The 20,658-nt window shown below is 42.4% G+C and overlaps 1 protein-coding gene and 1 long non-coding RNA gene across 6 annotated transcripts in view; both read left to right on the top strand.

Moving 5' to 3' along the window:
- The window catches only part of LOC141940109 (uncharacterized), a 67,802-nt gene extending 66,800 nt beyond the window's left edge, over positions 1-1,002 (top strand). For both annotated transcript variants that reach the window (XR_012627883.1, XR_012627882.1), the window contains one exon: positions 153-1,002. This is a non-coding gene — a long non-coding RNA (uncharacterized LOC141940109). The remainder of the gene's footprint in view (positions 1-152) is intronic.
- Positions 1,003-1,300: 298 nt separating this feature from the next.
- The window catches only part of NRIP1 (nuclear receptor interacting protein 1), a 79,015-nt gene continuing 59,657 nt past the window's right edge, over positions 1,301-20,658 (top strand). For 2 of the 4 annotated variants that reach the window (XM_074858093.1, XM_074858087.1), the window contains exons 1-2: positions 1,301-1,474; positions 8,358-8,442. The gene's annotated coding sequence lies outside the window, so the exon portion shown is untranslated. Of the gene's footprint in view, positions 1,475-1,676; positions 1,802-2,539; positions 2,551-8,357; positions 8,443-20,658 lie in introns of those variants that run through there. The other 2 variants (XM_074858100.1, XM_074858104.1) reach the window with 2 other exon arrangements.

The following is a 20,658-nucleotide window of genomic DNA, read 5'->3' as shown; positions in this document are numbered from 1 at the left end:
GGGTATTAGTCTTTTATTAAGAAGATGTTTGAATATACCATTTGTAATTATTTCACCTGAGTTTTAGAACTAAAATGTTGGCATACGTTAATGCAGATATTATCACATAATTTACAAGCGACTTCTAAACAAAACTGTTTCTCTTTTCTCAGTCTGTAACTTCTAGACGAAGTAAACTATCATGAAGTGGTCTGTAAAGCATTTGGCAACCACCAAGCAAAGCGTGGAGCCGTCTGCTCCTCCCAGGCACACCGAGGATGTGCTGGAGGTCACTCGCACCCGCAGCCTCGCCCGGGCAGCCGCGCTCAGCGCTGGGCCCTCTCTGGTGGAAGGAGTCTGGAGAACAGCCTCACCTCTACGGCCGTTTCTGACAGCAGAGGCTGGGGGGATGCCACCTACCAAAACGGACGGCTGACTGCTGGGAAGCTCTGCCCGAGTCCGGTTTTTCTCCCAAATTGTATTATTGCCACGTGGGTACACAGCACGGCTTTCATGAGCCGTTTTGCCCCCGATTCTCGAACTGCTTCCTCGAGGGGAGCGGTTTGGGAGCCGGGGGTCACACACACCCCCCCCCCCCCCCCCCCCGCCCGCGGCCCAGGGCCGGCCGGGCGCCCCGGCTGCAGGCGGGAGGGACGCTCCCCCCGACATCCCGGGCGCCGTGACCGTGGCCGCGCCGGGACCGAGGAGCCGTGAGGGCAGGGCCGGGGAGGGAGGCAGGGCCCGCCCAGGAGCGGCCGGGGCGCCCGCTGCTCTCCCCCGGCGGCGGCCGCCGTGCGCTGGCGGGAGCCTCCCGGCTTTCCGTTCGGAAAAAAAAAAAAAGTTTCTGAAACGTGTTTTTTGGAGAAAAGGCTGAAAATATAAGCTCTAAACCGACAAGAAATGGTAACCACTGGAAGCGCCCCCCCCATTACTCTAAGCGAGCCGAAGGGGAAAAAAAAAAAAAAAAAAAAAGAAGTGTTATTTTTAAGCCACCGCTGTTTGCATTAAATACGGGTCCTCCGGTGCTACCGCTCGTAAGTTTGTTTCCCGGGGGCTCTGCGCCTTCAGTTAGATTAATTAGAGAGGGCAGGAGGCGACGCGACTTGCGTACGTGCGACGCCTTCAGCGGCAACCGGCTCCGCAGCTCCTGCCGCGGGCGGGGCGGGGCGGGGGTGCGGGCGGGCGCATCCCGCCCTCCCTCCATGCCCTCCCCTTCCCTTCCCTTCCCTTCCCTTCCCTTCCCTTCCCTTCCCTTCCCTCCTCCCCTCCCCTCGGCTCGGCTCGGCTCGGCGGGGGCTAGAAAAGGGTTAAGAAACTTGGCTGGAGAGATGAATGGCGCGGCGCGGGGAGGGGCCGGGCTGCGCCGCGGCGGGCGAGGGGGAAGGCGGGGAGGATCGCAGCTGCGGGTTAGGCTTTGAAAGTCCGCCTCGCAGGCATTGCAGCAGAGCCCCGAGCCGCGGAGGGGCGCGGAGAGGAGCGGAGCGGAGCTCGCCGTGTACGTGTGCGGGGCCCGGCGGGGGGGGGGGGGGGCGGACAGACGCGGTGAGGGGGGCGGTGGGGAGGCGGCGCGTCCTGCCCTCCAGCCGGGGGACTCAGCCGCCCGCCTCGGCTTTGGGAGCCGCCGCCGCTCCCCGGAGCGCCGCGCCGGGACTGGCCGCCGGAGCCCCCGCCTGCTGTGGCCGCTGGGCCGGGGTGGCGTGCGCGCCCGCTGCCTGCGCGGGGACGGCGCCTCTCCCGGCGGCGAGGCCGGCCGGTGGGCACCGGGCAGCCCGCCCGGGAGGAGCCGCCGCCGCGGCGGGGGGGTGCGCGGGCCCGCTGCGGGGTGAGTGCGGCGCTCCGCCGCCGGCAGCCGCGCTGGCTGGCAGGGGAAATGGCCGAGCGGGGCGGGCCGGGGCCGCGCGGGCGGGCGGAGAGGCGGCGGCGGGGAACAATGCCGGGGTGAGCCGGGCGCGGGGCGGCCGCGGCGGCGGGGGCTGCTTCCGGTGGCGGCTGCTCCCCGGCACCCCCCCCTCGGGTGCGAGCCGAAAGTTTGCCTGGCCGGGGTGGGTTTGGGGGAGCCGGAGGGACGGAAAAGTTACTCGTCGTCACCCCCGAGACCCGCGAGTGTTTCCCCGAGCGCTGGCTGCCAGCCTGGGTCCCCGTTTCGGAGGGACACCCTCCTCCTCCTCCTCCTCCTCCCGGTGTGCCTGTGAATTATTTAAAGAGCCGCAGGCTCGGTGCGCAGCGGCTGCGGCGGCCGGGGAGGCGCCGGCGGCCGCCCGGGGGTGCGGGGAGACCCGGCCCCGCCGGCCGCGGCCTCGCTCCCCGCCGCCTCCCGCCGCCCTGGCAGCCGCGGCGGGCAAGGCCACGCCGCCGCGCCCGCCCCCGGCCGCCCGCCACCGCCAGCGCCGTGGGTGCCAGCGCCGTGGGTGCCAGCGCCGTGGCCTCTTGGTGGTGGCACACGCTTGGCTCCCTGCTTCCCCCAAAGATGCCTTCTCATCGCTTCGGGCTCCTTAGGGACGTCGCTGTTGCCTTTCTAGACTAAAGGTTACTCTTTCAGACGTGTTTTTGTGTCCCTGAAGCCCTTTAAAGGTGATTTTTTTTTTTTCTTCCCTTCCCCCTCCCTTTCTCCCTAAAGAACGTGTTGTTTGAGGCTGTTCTTTGCAAGTGTCAGTTGGTGATTTAAGTTGGAAGGTAGTGAAACCTAGAGAAACGTAGTGTAAGCAGAATAAGGGACAGCTTTGTAACGTGCAAACAGCCCTGTGTTTGTGCTTCACCTCTCTCCTTCTCCTGTGTTGTGGATTCTGATGATTTATTAGGTTTTTAATTTAGGCAAGAATTCAGCTAGAATGCTTGACACATGTTGAAGATGTTGAAAAAACGGTGGGATTTCTGGCTTTGGGATTATGTTGTCGTTAGGAAAGCTGAAGTGGAAGTTGTCCCCGTCTGCTTCATCTCTCTGGAATCTGGAGGCTATATTATTCCTCGTTTTATTTTGAGGGGACTTGCCTGCAGTGTCTGACAGCTCACAGGCTGATTAGAATTTAACTGAGTCATGGCACTATAAATGTTCAGAGATACTGTAAAGCTTTATTTAACAAAGAGTGCGAATCCAGTCTGCGGAGACCCGCGGGGAGGAAGCAGTCACTTGTGGAAAGGGGGGTGGTGTATCCCTGAGCCAGTGGTAGAAAATGTTTTTCTTTAATATTCAAATGCAATTCACTGTTTCTGGGGCTGATTGAACACACTGGGAAGTGACACATGAAGGTGCCATATGACAAAAGCTTTCTGAGCTGAGGATATCTTGTGGTTAAAATCTGATTTAATGGCATCTGAGTAATTGTTGCTATACGGGGCAGCAAGAGTTGACATCTTGGAGAGCAAAAGTTCTTGTTCAGAACGATGCTCAGGCAGATTTGGGGCTTCTGCAGTCTAAGGCAACTGTCTTCCCAAACTCATGGTTGAGAAGTCTGACTTCTTATTTTATCAGTGGTCTCTTCACATAGAGCGTTGACTCCAAAGCGAGACAGCAAGTTTGTCATGAGTGAAATGCATATGTAAGGCTGTTTGTTTCGTGTTGATTGGGATGGAGGAGGTAACACAGAGTGACTCTGTGTTTCAGGTAGGGGTTAAATCTGACCTCCTCTTAGGCTGGCCTACAGCTCTGAGTTATTTAATGAGCGAGAGCTGTCAGTGGGTTTCAGACCATGCATGCACAGAATATAAGATGCTGTCAAACGCCGAACTGTACCGGATGGATTTTTTTTTCTATTAAAGGTAGAAAATTGCCAGATGAAAACATGCTCTTCCTTTCTGTTCCCTGTACTTGTTTCTCTTTCTCAAGTGAAAGGTGTGCTAATCAAAATTGGAGGAAAATAAAGTAACTAAAACTTATTATAGTCATAAAAACTATGTTGATAAAGAAGTAAAAGTGAAGTAATGTTTTTATACTGTGAACTTAAATGGGTGATTTAAACACTGGCTTTATCAGCTGCAGTGTTTGATAGCTGTGTTTAGGGTGAATCTGTTCTGTAAAAGGCACCAAGGAGAAATTTTTTTTTTAACATGATCAGTAAAGGTTATAGAACTCAAGCATGAATTAACTTTATGGTGATCATATTTGCCTGTAGGTTTTGATTAATGTGGGATTAGTTTAAAAGAATTGACAAAGGCGTGCTTGCTTAAAGCTTATTTTGTCTTTTCAGAGCTAGGTTTATTTTTCTGACTTTGAACGATGGCAAAAGATTTCTGTAGTAGCAGCTGTATTATTGTTAGTAGTGAGGGCACTGTTAATTTTACCAGTGACAGTGCGGGACATTACTATGTTAAAAGATAAACTGTGTTTTGCATTGTGCCGAGCACATGTATAAACTTGCCCAAGGCAAAGCCAGGGAGTTGCATTTCCCACAGTCAGCTGTCTTGCTCAAGGGTTGTGCTTGGCACCTCCTTGCAGGGCTGTCAGAGAAGACATGAAGGCTGTAATACTTTGTTACTTTTAGAATGGGTCTTCAGAACTTGACTGAACCTCAAAACCCAAATGGCTTGCAGTATTTTTTCCTGTATGCGAATGTATGGGGAGCAGAGGGGGTCCAGAAGAGAGACTGGGGAGGGCGTGGGGTTTCCAGCTGGGCGCCTGGTGTGGGGCCACCAGCCCCTTTGCGAGTGGGTCTTGGGTGGCCGACCTCCCACACGGGGGGCCTGCGGGCAGGGGAGGCTGGGCTCAGCCACGCTCATCTCCCAGCTGCTGGGACACGCGACGAGCGACGGGCTGGGTGACGAGCAATAGGTGGGATAAATGGGATAACTATCCTATGGATTAAAAAAGGATAAATACCCTTTTGGGACAAGAAGCGCAAATTTTGAAGTATAAATCGTTACTGCTCAGCAGGGGTTTAATGACAGGCAAGTGGAAAGATTAGGTAGGGAATGAAGCCTGAACAGGAGGAAAAGGTATGATAGAATATGCTCAAATGTACAAGAAAGATAAAACCCATAAACCTGACAGTCTGTCTAAACAGTCTTAAACTAAAGAGAAAAAGGTTAATGGTAGCAGCATTTGTGGTTTGCTCTTTCTTCCTGCCAACAGACCAAAACGATAAGAGCAGTCACTATCTGAACTTTGCTGGCCTGCCTATGGCAAATATGAGGAAAGTTATGAGGAAAGTATTTAAAAGGCTTGTGGTGTTGATTTTGGATGTTATAGTGTTAGGGTTTTGTTTTGGGTGGACATCTGTGATTGCATAGAAACTTTCTTGTGTCCTCTGATGGGAAGATCTGCCTCAGAAAAAGCAGGCAGAGGGATTCTTTTGGTAAAGATGAATGCCTACACTTTAGTGTTTCTGGATTATTTATTTCAAATACTTAGAAATGTTAACAGACCTATTTAGCACTTGAAAGAATTAATTTGGTAATTTATTTGGCTGTCTGCTGCAGGTCACTTGGCTTGATGGTTGAAGAAGGAGAATAGGAACTGAGACTCATGTATTCATGTGTAGAAAGGGGAAGAAGCAGTTGCCAGCCATCTCAGTTTGGGTCAGACCCCTCCTGGCATAATCTTCTCATATTTAAATTGTTACTGAAGCTCATTGCTCCTGTTTAATTGCCTGTCTTGAGAGAAACTATTTTCGTACCGCTTATTTCTAAATGCTTTTCAGCAGAGGAAAACCAGTTTTGCTTATAGACAAAATCAGATTAAAAGCACAAGCTATGGATCTTCTGTTAGTCGCCAGTTTCTAAGAGGTTGAGTTTAGCATAGAAATCAAGCTCAGTGTTAGAGAAGACTTCTGGTGGGCTGCCCTTCATCGTCTCAAAGTAAGCTGTGAGGGAGTTGTCATAAGAGATCAGGTGCTAGATGTACAATGTGTTTCAGTCTTGACCGAAAATATTGTTTGAAAACAAATAGGGGAGTATTTAATTTGCCTCAGAAAGTGCTTAGTGAATTTCTGTGTTGAAATGTGTTTAAATAGTGTATCTTGTTTGCGGAAGAACAGTATTTTTGTTCTCCTTGGTATTATGCTGATACTGCTGCTCTGATGCTGATTTTTTTCACAGCAAACTTTAAGATTCATGGCTTTGGGCTACTTCTCTGTGCCCCACCCTGCTATGAAAATGGAGTGGGAAAGGAAATTGAAAAGGCCTTTTTAGTGATGTAGAAAGCAGGACTTGCCTCAGAGGTAGAAAGAAATGATCATTCAGATTGTGCTGTTGGCGTTGTTTGTGTCATCACCTGTCCCGCTTTCAGCAGTTTATAATACAAAACAAATAAACATTCAAAAAAACTACAAGATGTGCAAAGCAAGTGATCCAGATCTGAAGTTTTGGGGAATAAAGTATTATTCTAGAATAGTGGAGTTTATTTTTAAAACACTGTCCAAGGAATATGGAATTTTCCCCAGAAAAAACAATTCTTTTGTTCTTTTCTCTGAACTCTTATAAACCTTTTGTAGTCACTTGGAGCAATGCAGAAAAGACTTTAATGCTGACCTGAAGGAAATTTCTGCCTATACACTGAACCTTGACGGCAATGCAGTGTGGGGCGTTTGTTGGGTGGTGGGTGTTTCCCCCCCCCCCCCCCCCCTACTGGACAGAAATCTGTCTTCTCTTGGAAGTAGGAATACTTAAATAGAACCACTTGTCAGTGGTTGAAAACATTCTGTCTACATCTATAGTATAGAACAGAAATACTGGAATGAACTATTTTTCTCAAATTAAGGTGGCTTGAAAAGGTGAATGCATTTTTTTAAAAGTGCTTCTTCCTTCTGCTCTAAGGGACCTCTTGTGCCATTTTTTCCTTTGGTCACAAAATATTCCACATCCAGCTTATTTGCCCTTATGGTGAAATGGGGTTGGGAAGGCTTTGAACTATGTTTATTTTCACATTTGTCACTGTACCTGTCATTTCTCTGTGTATTTTAACTGCAGTGGTAGCTTTATATTTTTTTCCCTAATTAAATCCAAATGTTGAAGATTGCTACTGTTCTGTGGTGCAAATTGTTTTTTATTTTGTGATGTATGTAGGGGAAGGATTCGAAATATGTCTGCATGTAATATTTCGGGTATTTAATTATTTTTTGGCTTAATTGGATCTATTGCTTTTGTTGGGTCTTGATGCTGGCAGTAGTCCAGCATGCTTCTGTTATTTCATGTACCTGGAAGCTTTGAATAGGTCTCTTTTGGATGCTGACCCATCTATCAACACTGGTATTTTTTTTTTTTTTTCTCCCAGGTAGCATATTGCAGTGGTCAGTTAGATGTTTTCTCTAAACTGGCTTTAGTACAAGTGGTTTTGCAGAAGGGGGAAATGCTGAGAGCTGTCCCCAATGCACACACTTCTCACTCTGCCTCTCTCCACCCTGCACACCCGTAGCCACCTGTGGGGTCCTCTGTGCTGGAGAAATTCTGTGTTTGAAAAGCTTTTGTACGCAGTTTTTGTGAGAACAGAAGCTAAAGGTGTGGAAAAGAGGAGAGAAACTCTCCCTCTGCCAAGCAAGAGGAGGTCAAAGTTCAGCCAAACAGGGGAGAGAGTCTTATTTTTGCGTGGGTTTTTTTATATTATCATACTTTAAATTTGACTCTTTATGCATGATAAACTTGCTTCTAGGGTGGTAATTGATGACAGAAGATTTAATGTAACCTGTAATAATGAGGCTCGTCACAAGAACAAGGCTGAAATAGCACTAATAGCAATGATCTGGGCTAACAGTAAGTTTGCATCTTCTAGCAAAAGTTCACTTAGGAATAACAAAGAAGTGCTGAGCAGAATTTTTAAGGTGATGTTTGTGATGGATAACATCTTGTAACTATAATATTATATCCTATCTAATTCCTAAATCTGTCAAAAGCAAATATTATTATTTCTACTGGTTTAGGGATTTTTTTTTTTAGCTAATTTTGTGGCATTTAGCATTACATTCACCAGTCATACTATGCTCTTGTCTCTTCCTTGTCTCTATATATAAATTAATAGGGACTTTTTAAAAAATATGGGTTTTGACGTTCATAGGTGCCTGTTTGAAGTGTTAAGCAGTAATCTCTACATAGGAAGGAGGACTTTAATGTCACAGTTGGTTTTTTGAGTGAAAGGAAGAAAAAGAGGACTGTGGCTTTGAATCAGAGTTGAATGTGGATTTTGTTCTTGCAGAAATACTGTCCATGTAGTTAGTCAATACAAGTCTAGACAATGCCAGTTGTTTCTTCTTGTTTTACTGATGGGTCTGTTCAGAAGATTTTGATTTCTGAAGTTGAGCTGTGTTTTTATTCTGAAATAAAAATGTTATTTGCAGTTCTTACTAGCCAAAATAAAGCATGGCTTTCTGTTACACTGACAATAAGAAAGGAGGTGGAAGTATATTGGATGGGTATACAGACTTTCATAGGACGATTTCTGCTGTTCTTTTCAGATCAAGCATGGAATTGTTGAGGAAGAAAATTAATGCATCCTTGGACTCCTGAAGGAAGAGCTTTCCTGATGGGACCACTTTCAAGGTAAATAATTTGTTTGGGTTATATACCTTGTCTCTTTGGTTTGGGGTTTCTTCATTCTCTCATGAAATCTGTCTGCCATGTATAAGTCTTTCAGGATTATAGTATGTTTTGAAGTGATAAATTTTCAAGTTAATCTTTCTTTTACTGTAAGAATTTTTTTTTATAGTGTGCTGATTAAAGAGAAATAAGTATTTTAGTAGCGTTTGAACTTTTTGTATGGAATTTGCTGGTAAGTCCTGAAGATTTAGGTTACTTGTTTGGAAGGTAGCAGCTAAATAGAGAAGAACTTGACTTACATGTAATTTCAGAGTGAAAGAGAAGATTAAGTAAAACTTACTGTGTTACAATCTCTTATTTTTTTTAAATAAAACAGATCCAAATTGAGCTGTGGCAAGGGACTGTCACAGTAAAATCATTATTAGATACTATATTACAGTGGCTTGTAGACATTTAGCACCACTGTCATTTTGTTTAGATCTGCTCCCTTGGTTCCCATTTCCTAAATCCTATTTTTCTTTGATACCGGGCAATAATTCCCCAAGTGTTGTCCAGTGATTGCTTATGTATATGCACTTTGGTTTGTGAGTAATTTTATTCACTTGAGTAGCCCCACTGTCCTCGGTGGGCCTACATGCATGCCTAAGAACTTGAGAATGCTGATGAGCATAAAGAATACAATTTGGGCATGTAATGGTTGACAAGCAGTTGTTGTTTTGTTTCTGGTCTCTCTTAGGACTCATTTGCATTGCCTCCAGTGGCAACTTTTGTGAGCATTAGTAGAGAAGGTCTAGAAGCTGGAGGCAGTCATACCAAATCCCAGCCTGCAAAACTTCTCGCATATCCATTGTAATGACACAGATTGCAGATGCAAGGATATGTTTTTCTTTTTTTTTTTAGTTAATAAATCCATGTGTTGCTTGACTTCATTTGAATATAGCATTGGTCTTGTGTACTGCAGTTTGAGCATCTCCAACATGGAAGAATATAGCAAAGTGAGCTCATTAGAAAATATCTGCACTTTTTAAATTGAGGAGATTTGGATTTATCCAGAATCAGTGTTTTGTAAAAAAAGGGAGATCAAGATGAGGGATCCATTTTTTTTCCATAATGTTTCCTATTTGATTCCTCAAAAAAAAAAAAAAAGTCTAGTGTTGCTGTAGTGCTTCTTAGTTGTCTGAACAACTGTAGTTACAGGAAAGTTAATTGTACTCCTTGCTGGTATCTGAATTGGTGAGATAGGCACTTTAGAATTAAACCATAATTAATTAGCTATTTAAAACTTAAATTGTTGTTATCAGCAGGAGATGGTCACTTACACAGCCTTAACAGAATTTAGGAGACAGTGGCTTTTGTGGCAACAAGCTTTTTGAAGTCTTTCACATCTTTAAAAATAGTTCAAGTGTTTCAAAGCTTTGTTTCAAGATAGTCACTTCTGTTTAAAAGCAGTTCTATCTAGTCAGAGTTGTGGAAATGTAAGCTGTAAATAAGGGTCTTGCACCAACTATTCAACTTGTCAGTAAGGTGGTTAAGCTAAAGATTTCAGAAAATGTGTTTCTCAGTGTATAACATGGCTGGTAATCCTGACACAGTTGGCATTCATTTTTCCATTTCTAACCAACATTATGAAACAGTTATGTGCTATGTCTTGACTTTTTTTTTGGGGGGGGTGGGGAACAGGTTGTTTATTGGTTATAAGCACTAATTGTGGAATACCTATGTTGGTACACAAATTTACAATAGTATGCAATGCAAACAGCTTTTATGTGCAGTAGAATTGTGTCTTGATCAGAGGTTTGTTTTTGTCACTGGAATTAGATTTCTTGTTTTAAGTCAGAGTTCTGGACCATCAGGGTGGTCTTTCTACAAAAGAGTACTGCTTTGCAAACATAACTGTTGATCTTGTTGATGCTGTATAATCTTCATGAAGTAAGAGACAGAAGAGGGCAAGGCAGTCATGCTGAAGTTGAGCTTACATCAAAGGAAAAGTCTGTAGCAGTGAGCTAAAATTTTTAATTTATTTCCTTGTGTAAGTTTATGCAAGTCTGAGAAACTTCAGAAGATGCAACTCATGAGAAGATACAGATGAGAATTAAAAACTAATAGCAAGTGTAGCTATTTTGTCAAAAGAACAAGGTGGTGACTCAGTATGAGCAATATTGGCAGAGGCAGCCTTTAATTGAGGAGGAATTGGTCACTGTAAACCAATTATGTCTTATTTTTAATGATAGGTTTCAGAGAACAGCAAATGAGTGTAGTGTGATCTTGACTGATAGTGTGTGCTTTCTTGTCAGATAAAAACCTGAAAGCCTGGGGATATGAAGTTGCAAACAGAAATTTCACTTTTTTTTTTTTCCCCACTCCTTTTCCTCTGAAGAGGAAAAAGTAGGCTATGCAAGTGGAAGAAACTCCACTTTTTTGCTGTGAAATTGATTAGCATTTGTATATATCTTGTCTTTGGGGACTTGCATAGTGCTTCCATTTTGTCAGCCTAGGAAATTTGGTAAAGGGATTGGTAACTTACAGGGTAGAGAAATGCCCCTTGTTCTTTCTGTAGGTTGGCATTTAATATTTTACAGCAAACTTTTAAGTTTAACATATTTGAACTTGTACTAGATAGGGTTAATAGGCTAGAACAAAAGGTCAAAGCATAAGGCATTAGGCTTAATTAAGGGAGAGCAGGAGTGGCAGGAGTATGTGACAGTTAAATGGGTTTCCCACAGACTAATGTCTGTTACAGTGCAACCATGCCTCAACTTAAGTGGGTTATTTTGTGCAAAGGGCAGCAGTGATTAGCAGTTTGACATGCCAGACATTTCTGGCCAATCCCATCTGTTTTAGAGGTTAAAAAAGCACACCTTTATGAGCTGGTAGATTGATTTGTGTGCCCGTCTGGTAAAGAGTAGAAGTCCAAGGCCGATGCTGTAAATGCCAGTTATAGAATATTGTACTTTCTTAGTTGCTCTTTGTTTGAACTGTCAACTGTGTTGTAACGGGGCTAGCAGCTATAAAAGTGACCGTGCAACATGAAGAACGCGGCAGGGCTGCTGCGGCAATTGTTTTGAATCAGAAAGGTCTGGGAGGAATGTTTCCTCCTTCCTCAAGTTTGTTTTGAATGCGAGCCTGTAGGCTTTGGTCCTCTTGCAGTGTTTTGCTTGGAAGGGGAATCTCACTTAATGTGCTCCTGCGTAAGGCACACACCTTTTCTATATAGCAGTTGCTGTTAATGTGCTTGTCTGGACATTACCTGCCTTGGCACAAGCAGTTTTACAGTTCCAAGCACTTTCGGCTAGAGGAGAATTTCAGTACGTAAAAGGTTTCAGTATTTATCTTAACTTTGTTACGCTTTCTGTATCCTTCCCACTCCGTTGCTTAACTGAGATGATACATGCGTATTCTGTTGTTCTCGCCTTCGTAGCTGTTAGTCTCTGGATAGTTTTTCTGATTGTATCATGAGGTTGCCTTCTAAGCCTAAAATAAAATAGGTAGCACACTAAGTCTTGACTGTGTTTCTCGTCATCTTTATGACTCTGTAAAGTCAAAGTTATGTTACTATTAATATAAGACTATTAATAAATCGTTGATGCAATAAACCTGTTTTTGATAATGTTCAAGGTTCATACATAGTTGAAGGTGATTATCCTATTTTAAAATCAAGTAGAGGTCAGGCTGTATTGTAAGATAACTGACAGTGGCCCAAATGATATGCTTCAAGACCAATAACAGTCTTCCTCACTTTAAGTAAATACATGACTCTGAATTAAATTGTTAAATATAAATGTATTTTATGGTACCGCACCGATTAACTTGTATTTTGTGAAAAGCAGTGAGATATATGTGCTCACTTAAAAGTAATGCTTAAAGCTCTCATTTTTAAAAGACATAGGTTTAAGTTATCCCTGTTTTCTCTCTCCTCCATTTAAGCAGTGACACTTGTAGCTAAATATAACTGAGAAATAAAACTGCATGAAATTAACATTTGGCACCTTGCATTTAACATTGCTACATTAACTTTTAGTCACCTGTCTAAAATATCTTGTTTTTTCTCCTTGCAAACATGATTCTTTCCCTTGCTTCATTTAAAAGAAAATAGAAATTGATGATAGTAATGAGTTGATATTCATACTGTAAAGACTGTTCCATGTACCTGAGCTATACTTTTGCTGTAACAGTTATGGCCCCCTCCTGAAGAGATGTACTAATTTGTGATTTACGAGTAACTTGTCTTCACCTTATCTAGCTTTGTCAGAGACACCTTAGTTTTTCTTTCGCTCTTGTGAAAGTCTCTTACTTCTGTTTGAAATGCCTAGAAATATTTTCAGTGTCCTTTAGGATGAGCAAGGCAGCATCATTATCTTGCAGTTTATTTAGTAACATGGAGCTGAAATGGGCATATGCAGCATCATGTTCTCTATGGAATAATATCTATTTAAATGATTTGGATCTAATACATATTTACATGAAAAAACATCTTGCCCTTCTCTATGGGGAGAGAAGGTGAACAAGCATAAATTTTATAATACTCATTGCTTCTCTTGCACTAAATCATACTTAAATTGCAGAAGGTTGTTGGCTTGAGAGTTGTGTAAAAAGTGCTTGGCTAGTAAAGTGAGGGTGCAGGGAGATTTATCTAATTTAATACTAAGAAAATGTTGTCAGCTGCAGTGCATTGATACGGGATTGCCTAAATCCAAAAGCTGTACTTTAGATTTTCATACATGCATATTTGTAATATTTTCATGATTATCATATAATCCTGAAATGATCCATTAGTGCAGTGTGTGTGTATGCTATATTTTGGCTAATTTGATTGCTATTGATCATACTTGAGCTATTATCTAATATCTTGGGAATGGGATGGACACTGTGTCTGCTTTTCTGCTGTTTCAGGGCAGAACATACTTTATCAAGTTTCTTGCAACAGCTACTATTAAAATCTTTATAATTGCTGTATATTGAGTATAATTAGCATTTCCTGCTCTAAGCATAGCACAGATTGAATAATAAAGGTTTTCAGGTAGCATGCTAAAGATTGTACTCAGGACTAAACACAGGATATTTTCTCCCCGTACCTTAAGGGTATAGTCTAGTTTTGTTGCTGAAAGTGGAAATCTAAGCAGTGATTTTTATTGGGCTTGGGCTTCTCTCTGAGTCTGGGGAGTTCATGAAGTAGAGTGATGTGGAGTCAATATGGTGGCTTCTCTTCTACTGTTGCACTTTCATCATTGGATAAATCCCAACAAAACTATTCAGTTTAGCATTACTGAATATAATGGCACTATACCAAATATTCTGTAATTGTCAGTGAATTGGCTGCATTTAAAAAAATATCTCTTCTTTTGTATTGTGCCTTTCAGTTACAATATTCTAAAATATTTGCATAAGATATTCATACAGCTTGATTGGCCGTTAGGCATTAAAAACAACTCTGAAGTGTCCATTGTTTTCAACTTTGAATAGTCTTCAAAAAAAGAAAGGATGCACTCACAGTCTCTGCTGTTTCAGAGGATTTGCTTTTTTGATGTAATTGATGAAAAGGTGAGTACTTGGTTGGTATGCCTGACCCTTTACAAACTGAGTAGAAAGGATGCTGCACCATGGTTGTGTAAACTGGCCGACTATGGATTTCTCCTTATTTTAGATTTCCATACTCTTTGACCTTGTTAGTTGTTGACTTTGGTCTGGAACAATTTCAAAGTCATGTAAATGAATGTAATTAAGGTATTGCTTATCATCTTGGAGAGTTCACAGAGATGCTTATTGGCTAGAAAGGTTTGTTTACTTAATATGGAAGGTTAATATAAGGTTAAATTTCACTGTGTAAAATGGCTTCATAATGTTTTTATTTAGCAGCTGAAGAAAATAGTGTTTGAAAAGGCAAATAATAGTTTTATTTGACCTCTACATGTTTCCTGTAGCTTGCATTATTGGGAAAATTTATCTTCATGGCATATTCTTATTTCAGTTTTTCTTTCTCCTTGTTCTACAAAGGGAACCTCTCAGAACTATTTGAGGCCTTTTGGTAGGAAAGGAGCTACATTAAGGAAGACAGTGCAAAAATATTTTACAATAATTGCCATAAGTAGTCCATCCACTTCCATTTATGTCTTGTTCCCCCTCCCTCTTTTTGCCAGGATGGGAGTCATGCTTTGTTCTTTGGTGCTTCTTCTGTCTTTATTACCACTGCTGATAAAAAGGTGAAAAAACAGCATAAAACAGCAGGGAAGAACATCAAGCTACTGGTTTCTGCCTTCATTTCTCAGGCAGTAGAAAGAACAGGGTCTAGACCTTCATTTTCTTGTCTGTAGCCCTCAGCTTTGTTTGAATATAGTTGTTTTGCTTGTTGTTAATGGAAAAAATTACTTGCCTAAGTGATTTTTTTTCTCCACTCACTTTGGAGTTTTTGCAGTTATCAAAAAGGCGAGTACATGAGAAGTGTCATGTAAAAAAAAAAAAAAAACAACCAACCTAAACACCAACACCCCCCCCCCCCAAAACCTGTTTTCTTACACCTTTTTCATCTCCTGCTTGTGGCCATTTTTCTAGAAATGCAGCTCCCACCCGGAGAAGCAGGCATCCCCAGTGTGTGGTGGTGTCTAAGCAAGTGTGTTCTGCCAGCCCTGTAACTGGGCTGAGTTTGGTGGGGAAGGACAAAGCTACCATCAAACTTGGAAACAACTCCTTCTGCACAGCTCTTTCTGGAACCATTTGGGCTGCTGCTGTGTTGGCCTTATTTTGCAGGTACTTGCTTTTGTGACTTTTTTTTTTTTCCCCCCCTCATGTAACAAGAATAGTACATGGGCTCCTCGTTGTCGAGGTAGCTAACTTTCTTCTGCTTACTAGAATTTTAGGTGCTTAATTAATTACACAACAGTGAGAATATCCTTTAAAGGCTGATTAAGTCAATGAATAGTCTTATCTGACCATTTCTAGCTTGTGGAAACACCCTGTAACTCATACCGAAGAGCATCCTTCCCCTCTTATTTTTGTAAAAGTTGAAGACTTCAGGTACTAGTTTGTGCTTCCTAAATGTGCAGCTAGGACAATAGCTTAATTTTTCTTTAATAGCAATCATAATATTGAATAACAATCATATCTTGAAGTGATGTAAAGGTGATTTCAGAAGAGTTAAGCAAAATCTCTTCTGGGCAATATGTGAGAAGGAGGATAAGAAGCTAAAGTTCAAAACAAGAATATAATGATATAAAAGGGGTGAGGGTTGGAGAGGAGGAACACCACAGATAAGTGTGCAAATTTTAACCTTGGAAATTGGAAGGAATGGTGCTATTGACTTCAGGGCCAAGACTTCACCAGAATTCCAAGATGATATGTTAAAAGTCCTAGAACTCCCTGAATAATGGAGAAGACGTCTATGGTTATGGGATAGAAAGGCAAAACCAGCTGAAGCATGTCCTTTATCTGTTACTTAAAATCATAGAATAGTTTGGGTTGGAAGGGGCCTTAAAGATCATCTAGTTCCTACCCCCCTTCCACTAGACCAGGTTGCTCAAAGTCTCATCCAATCTGGCCTTGAACACTGCCAGGGAGGGGGCAGTCACAGCTTCTCTGGTTAACCTGTTCCCGTGTCTCACCACCCTTACAGTAAAGATTTCTTCCTAATATTTAATTTAAATCTAACCTCTTTCAGTTTAAAACCATTACCCCTCATCCTATCGCTAAGAGCTACTTCAGGCCTTATTTATGGGAAAGAAGGGAAGAATCTATGCACCTTTGCCATCCACTTCTGTTTAGCTAACAGTACTAAGAGCAAATCTGCTCTGAACTGCTCAACAGTGGCCATGTAAGAGTGCAAAATTTCTTGAAGAAAAATTTCCCTTTGCTGCTGGAGGTCAAGGTGACTTCTCAAGAATCAGTCCTGGTTCTCTCAACTTACAGGTGTTTAATTCTCTGCTACCTTAAGTTTTATCCTGCTACAAAATAAATGCAAAAAAGAACATTTAGTAAACTGTGCTGATAGCATTTTGTAACCTCTTTGCACTCCCCTACATAGGTTTAACTGTCAAGATGAAAAGATAACAAGGTTGTGCAGAATCATGTTTACTGAACTCTGGCTTGTCCTTGGGTTGCAGTATCAAACATGAAAGTTTGACTGGGTCTTTTGGATATAGCTCTTCAACACGGTTGTCTGGAGTGGTTGCTCACAACCTTTTATTTTTAAGCTAGTTTGTCACATGTCCAAGGCTATCTCAGCACACGTATGACACAGCTGGCTTTTGATCTGAAATACATAAAAGGTCGCTTTCCCAGACTTTATCTTCTGGACCTCAAGTTTTATCATTAGTCATTTTCTACTGTGAATTTTCTTGATGAAAAAGGGTCTGTTCAGTGTGCCCTTCAGGCCTTCCAGGCAACTTCATTTTTGCATTACCCTGCTCTGGTTTTGTTTTCAAAGTATTCTAATGTGCAGTAGCGGAGATGAACAGTGTTTGAACGCTACTTCTGGGGTAATACTGGATATTTTGGGCTCCAGTGCTATATATGGTTCTTCTAGCTCTGATGTCTTCAGAGCCTTGTCTAGGCAAATACGAGCTGTATTTTGTCTCTAAAACTGAACTTAAGCATTAAAGCAGGTCTTAAAATATCCTCTTTGTGCTGATGATCATGCTATTTCTGTGTCTCCTACCTTATGACTTTGTTGTTACTTTTTTGAGGAAAATTGCACATGCTTCACAAGATACCAGGAGCACAGAAACAATCCAATTTCCTCTGCTGCGGCCTTTTGGGGATATTGTAGGCCATTGCTGTTCTGCTACTTAAGTAGATTTAGAGCCTCAGATATCAGTTACTCTTTTGGATAATGGATTGTATGAATTTAACATATAAGCATGCTCATCTCCTTTTCCTGTCCTCCTTAAAGGTCGCTGTACAGGGGGGAATGTTGAGTCATGGGCTATAAACACTTGTAGATCTGCTATCTGATCTAATTCTTGTTAGCTTACTGCTTGGTGCTGTGGCAGGTGGACTTTGTCAGGTTTATCCACAGCGGTGCCACTGACCGCAGTGACCTGCTCCGTTCCTCTGCAGAAGGTCCCTTCCCTGCAGTGGGATGGCGTAAGTCAGGGTGTGTTGTCTCCTCACCCACTGCCCTTCCTCGCTGAGCAAAGAGAGTGGCTTGGAAATGCAGCTGTTCCATATGTATCATAGAGCTTATTGCTGTGGAAAACTTAGTTTTGTTAAACTTGCCCACGTTATGTGGAGATCATCTGCAGGATTTGAAGAACTCTGACAAGATGCCCTGGATTGTAGAAATAATAGTGATTGTTTAAATAATTCAGCAAAGTAACATAAAATACTGAATTATTCCTGCATATTGCAGTTATTGTGCTTCAGTATCAAAACTGTAGATAGGAGAAAGACTCTTGGAAGGACATGTGACAATGAGTATATTGGAGCTGGTGGTACTAGGAACATCAAACACTCTTTAAGCCTGGGAGGGAAGTATTGGATGGGATTAATTTTTCAGTTCCTGAACGCCTGCATGCTGTCCTGGGGACAAAGAACATAGTGTGGGGGTTACTTTTTGGGTGTTTTGGGGTTGTGTTTTTATGGTTGGTTGTTTTTTAATTCTAATTTAGATTCTGTATATAAGACCTCTATCAAATGATCTCACACGTACATGTTTGGAAGAATTAGGGCAGAAGGCCACCTTATGACATAAGTGAAATTGCTGTGATGAAATTTACTTGTAGAAATTTTAGGGGGGAAAAAAAGGTAGTGATAGAAGTCCTTGAAGGGGATGAGTTGTGATTATTTTGTATGCTTTCATATCTTTCTGAGTGAGATCCTTACTCTTTCTGGGTAAAACAGGTCTCACTCGTACGGATCAAATGTGAAATTTCTACATGTGTCACTTCTAAAAACCATTTCTGCAAAAATTATGTTTGGAGGCTTCTCATGATTTGAAGGCTACAGATAATGCAGTGCTCTTCAGCTGTAATAAATAAAAATGAGATGGAGAAACAAACACATGCTTACCTTTCAGCCTGCATAAACAGCCTTACTAATTAAGATAAGGGCAAATATTCCTATGATTTTTCTCTTTTGATTTAATCACTAGACTATATAAAACTGTAAATGTAAATATAAATATAATTCATGAACTCACTTTTCTGAATTCTGACTCCCCGTACATGCACTAATGGTGTGTTCCATCACTGTATTCCTGTACTTGTTATTTACAAGTGAGTCACTTAAGATATGTAGAAATAACTGGTAATTACTAAAATGAGATCACAGAGAAGAGGGAAAGGTATAATGTCTTCTGTATGCTTTTATTAGCTCTCTTTGGTTACCTGGTATGTGCCGTTTAGTCTTTGCAGATTGCTCATTTGTAATGTGTGCATAAAATGTTTTCTTCTGGAAATGCATAAGTGGTTTATGTTTGAGTTGCACAGTGACCGTGGCACAATGGGGAGGCTTGTTTCCCATTGGATTTGACCAGCACTGAATATTGATACTTTGTGGTCTGTGGGCATAACTTCCTTCCAGTTTACAAGTGCTGTTTGCCACTACTTGGGGCTACAACCCCACCACACACAAACCTATCACACGTGCATAAGTAATACAAGTCTGACCTAATGTCAGCTATGTTTTTGGAGTTATTTGAGTACCTCGGTTTAAGATGGACACCTTTTACTGAAATATTTCTGTCTTAGAGTCTCTAAATATGCTGGAAAGCATATTTTATTAAAACAAATAAATCAGACTGTCTGTGCTGAAGTGTAATACCCATGCCCTGCCTGCCCCCCCCCCCCCCCCCCCCGGCCAATGTGGTAATTTATATTTTAATATAGCCCATGGCCATCATTTGCAGGCATTGTCTGTGGGCATACTGGTGGAGCAAAGTGATGAGAAGCAAAGCTGTGAAGAGAAGTTTGGCTACTCATGGCAGAGAAAGAGGAGATACCGGAGCTGTCCTAGTCTGAATGCAAAACCCAGTATTTATTTCTAAATGTAAAGGAGAGTGTGGAAGGATAAGCTGGAGAATGAATGAATTGGGTTTAGCAGTGGGCATGCTTTAGAAATTTAAAAAAAAAAAGAATCCTTTAGTTTCTGGGGAAGCCTCCTAATGTGATACTAATGTGATAGGAATGCGATGGAGACTTACTAGTCCTAAACACTTGGAACTTGGAGGACATTGTTACTTGTGTCACTGGAAGTACCACTTGTTGGAGAATTATGGATATCACCACAATTTGGCACCTTAACTTCTGTGTGACTTGTTTGATTCTCTGCCTCTGTGGGCAAGAGGGAAAAGTCTTCATGAAATAAATCTGTTAGTTAACAGCATGCAGATGATGGTAATTTTGAATAATTCCTTTGGCCTGGATTGATTATCCTTTAATTTTACAACTTGTTAAACAATGTACAGGGAAGACTAACCATGTGGAGGGGAAAAGCGATGGCGGAGGGGAAAGTGCTGGGTTGTGTGAAGCGTGCTTTAGCAACGTGACTGTATGCAAGGTTTCTGGAGCTCCTGGAGACTGTCTCAAGAGGAAAAAGAGGAGCTGACAGGAGCACCATGTGGCTTATGAACCCTGTCAGTGACCTTCTGAACATGGGGTTTGCTCTGATTCCTGAGACAGCAGACTGCTAGAGACCAGTGGGAAAACGTGCTGCTCTGTGGATCTAAGAGTGCCACTAGGAGCAAGTTGTTTAACTCTGGTGTAGTGTAAGAGGTAAAAAATACAATGTTCTAGCTTGTTGTGTGTGCTGTTCATTGTCGTGTAGGACTTGCAGAGTCTGTTCTGCACACATGCTTTTTTGCTACTTAGTTGATAAGATCATTGCATTGATAGCTTTAAAACATATTTTTTATAAAATGTTATATATTGTGCCGGAACTGCTGTGAGCCGGGTAGCCAGTCTAGGGTATGAACTCTCACAAGTGGAAAACTGGTGAAATGTGATGTGTAACCAAAACCGTGTAGCAGTTGTAGGCAGCAAAATGAAGGAACCAATCCATGCTGTACCTCCCAGCTCTGGCAAAGGGCTTTAAGATCCATCAGAGGCTGGTTTAATTCCTCCCTCATCCCCTTTTAATGACCATTACAGTTTGGGGTTTTTCTTCCCAGCTGTTTGCAAGTGGAATGGGAAGAGCTGACTTAGTCTAAAGTATCTTACTTCTTCCTTAAATAGTTCACATTGTCACCACTGGTTGTCTGAAGTGTTCCTTTCCTTTCAAAAGATGTCTTGTATA

Source organism: Strix uralensis, chromosome 2 (assembly GCF_047716275.1).
Source record: "Strix uralensis isolate ZFMK-TIS-50842 chromosome 2, bStrUra1, whole genome shotgun sequence".
Classification (NCBI taxonomy): domain Eukaryota; kingdom Metazoa; phylum Chordata; class Aves; order Strigiformes; family Strigidae; genus Strix; species Strix uralensis.
The sequence above is the reverse complement of the archived record's forward strand: the minus strand, read 5'-3'. Positions and strand labels throughout refer to the sequence as shown.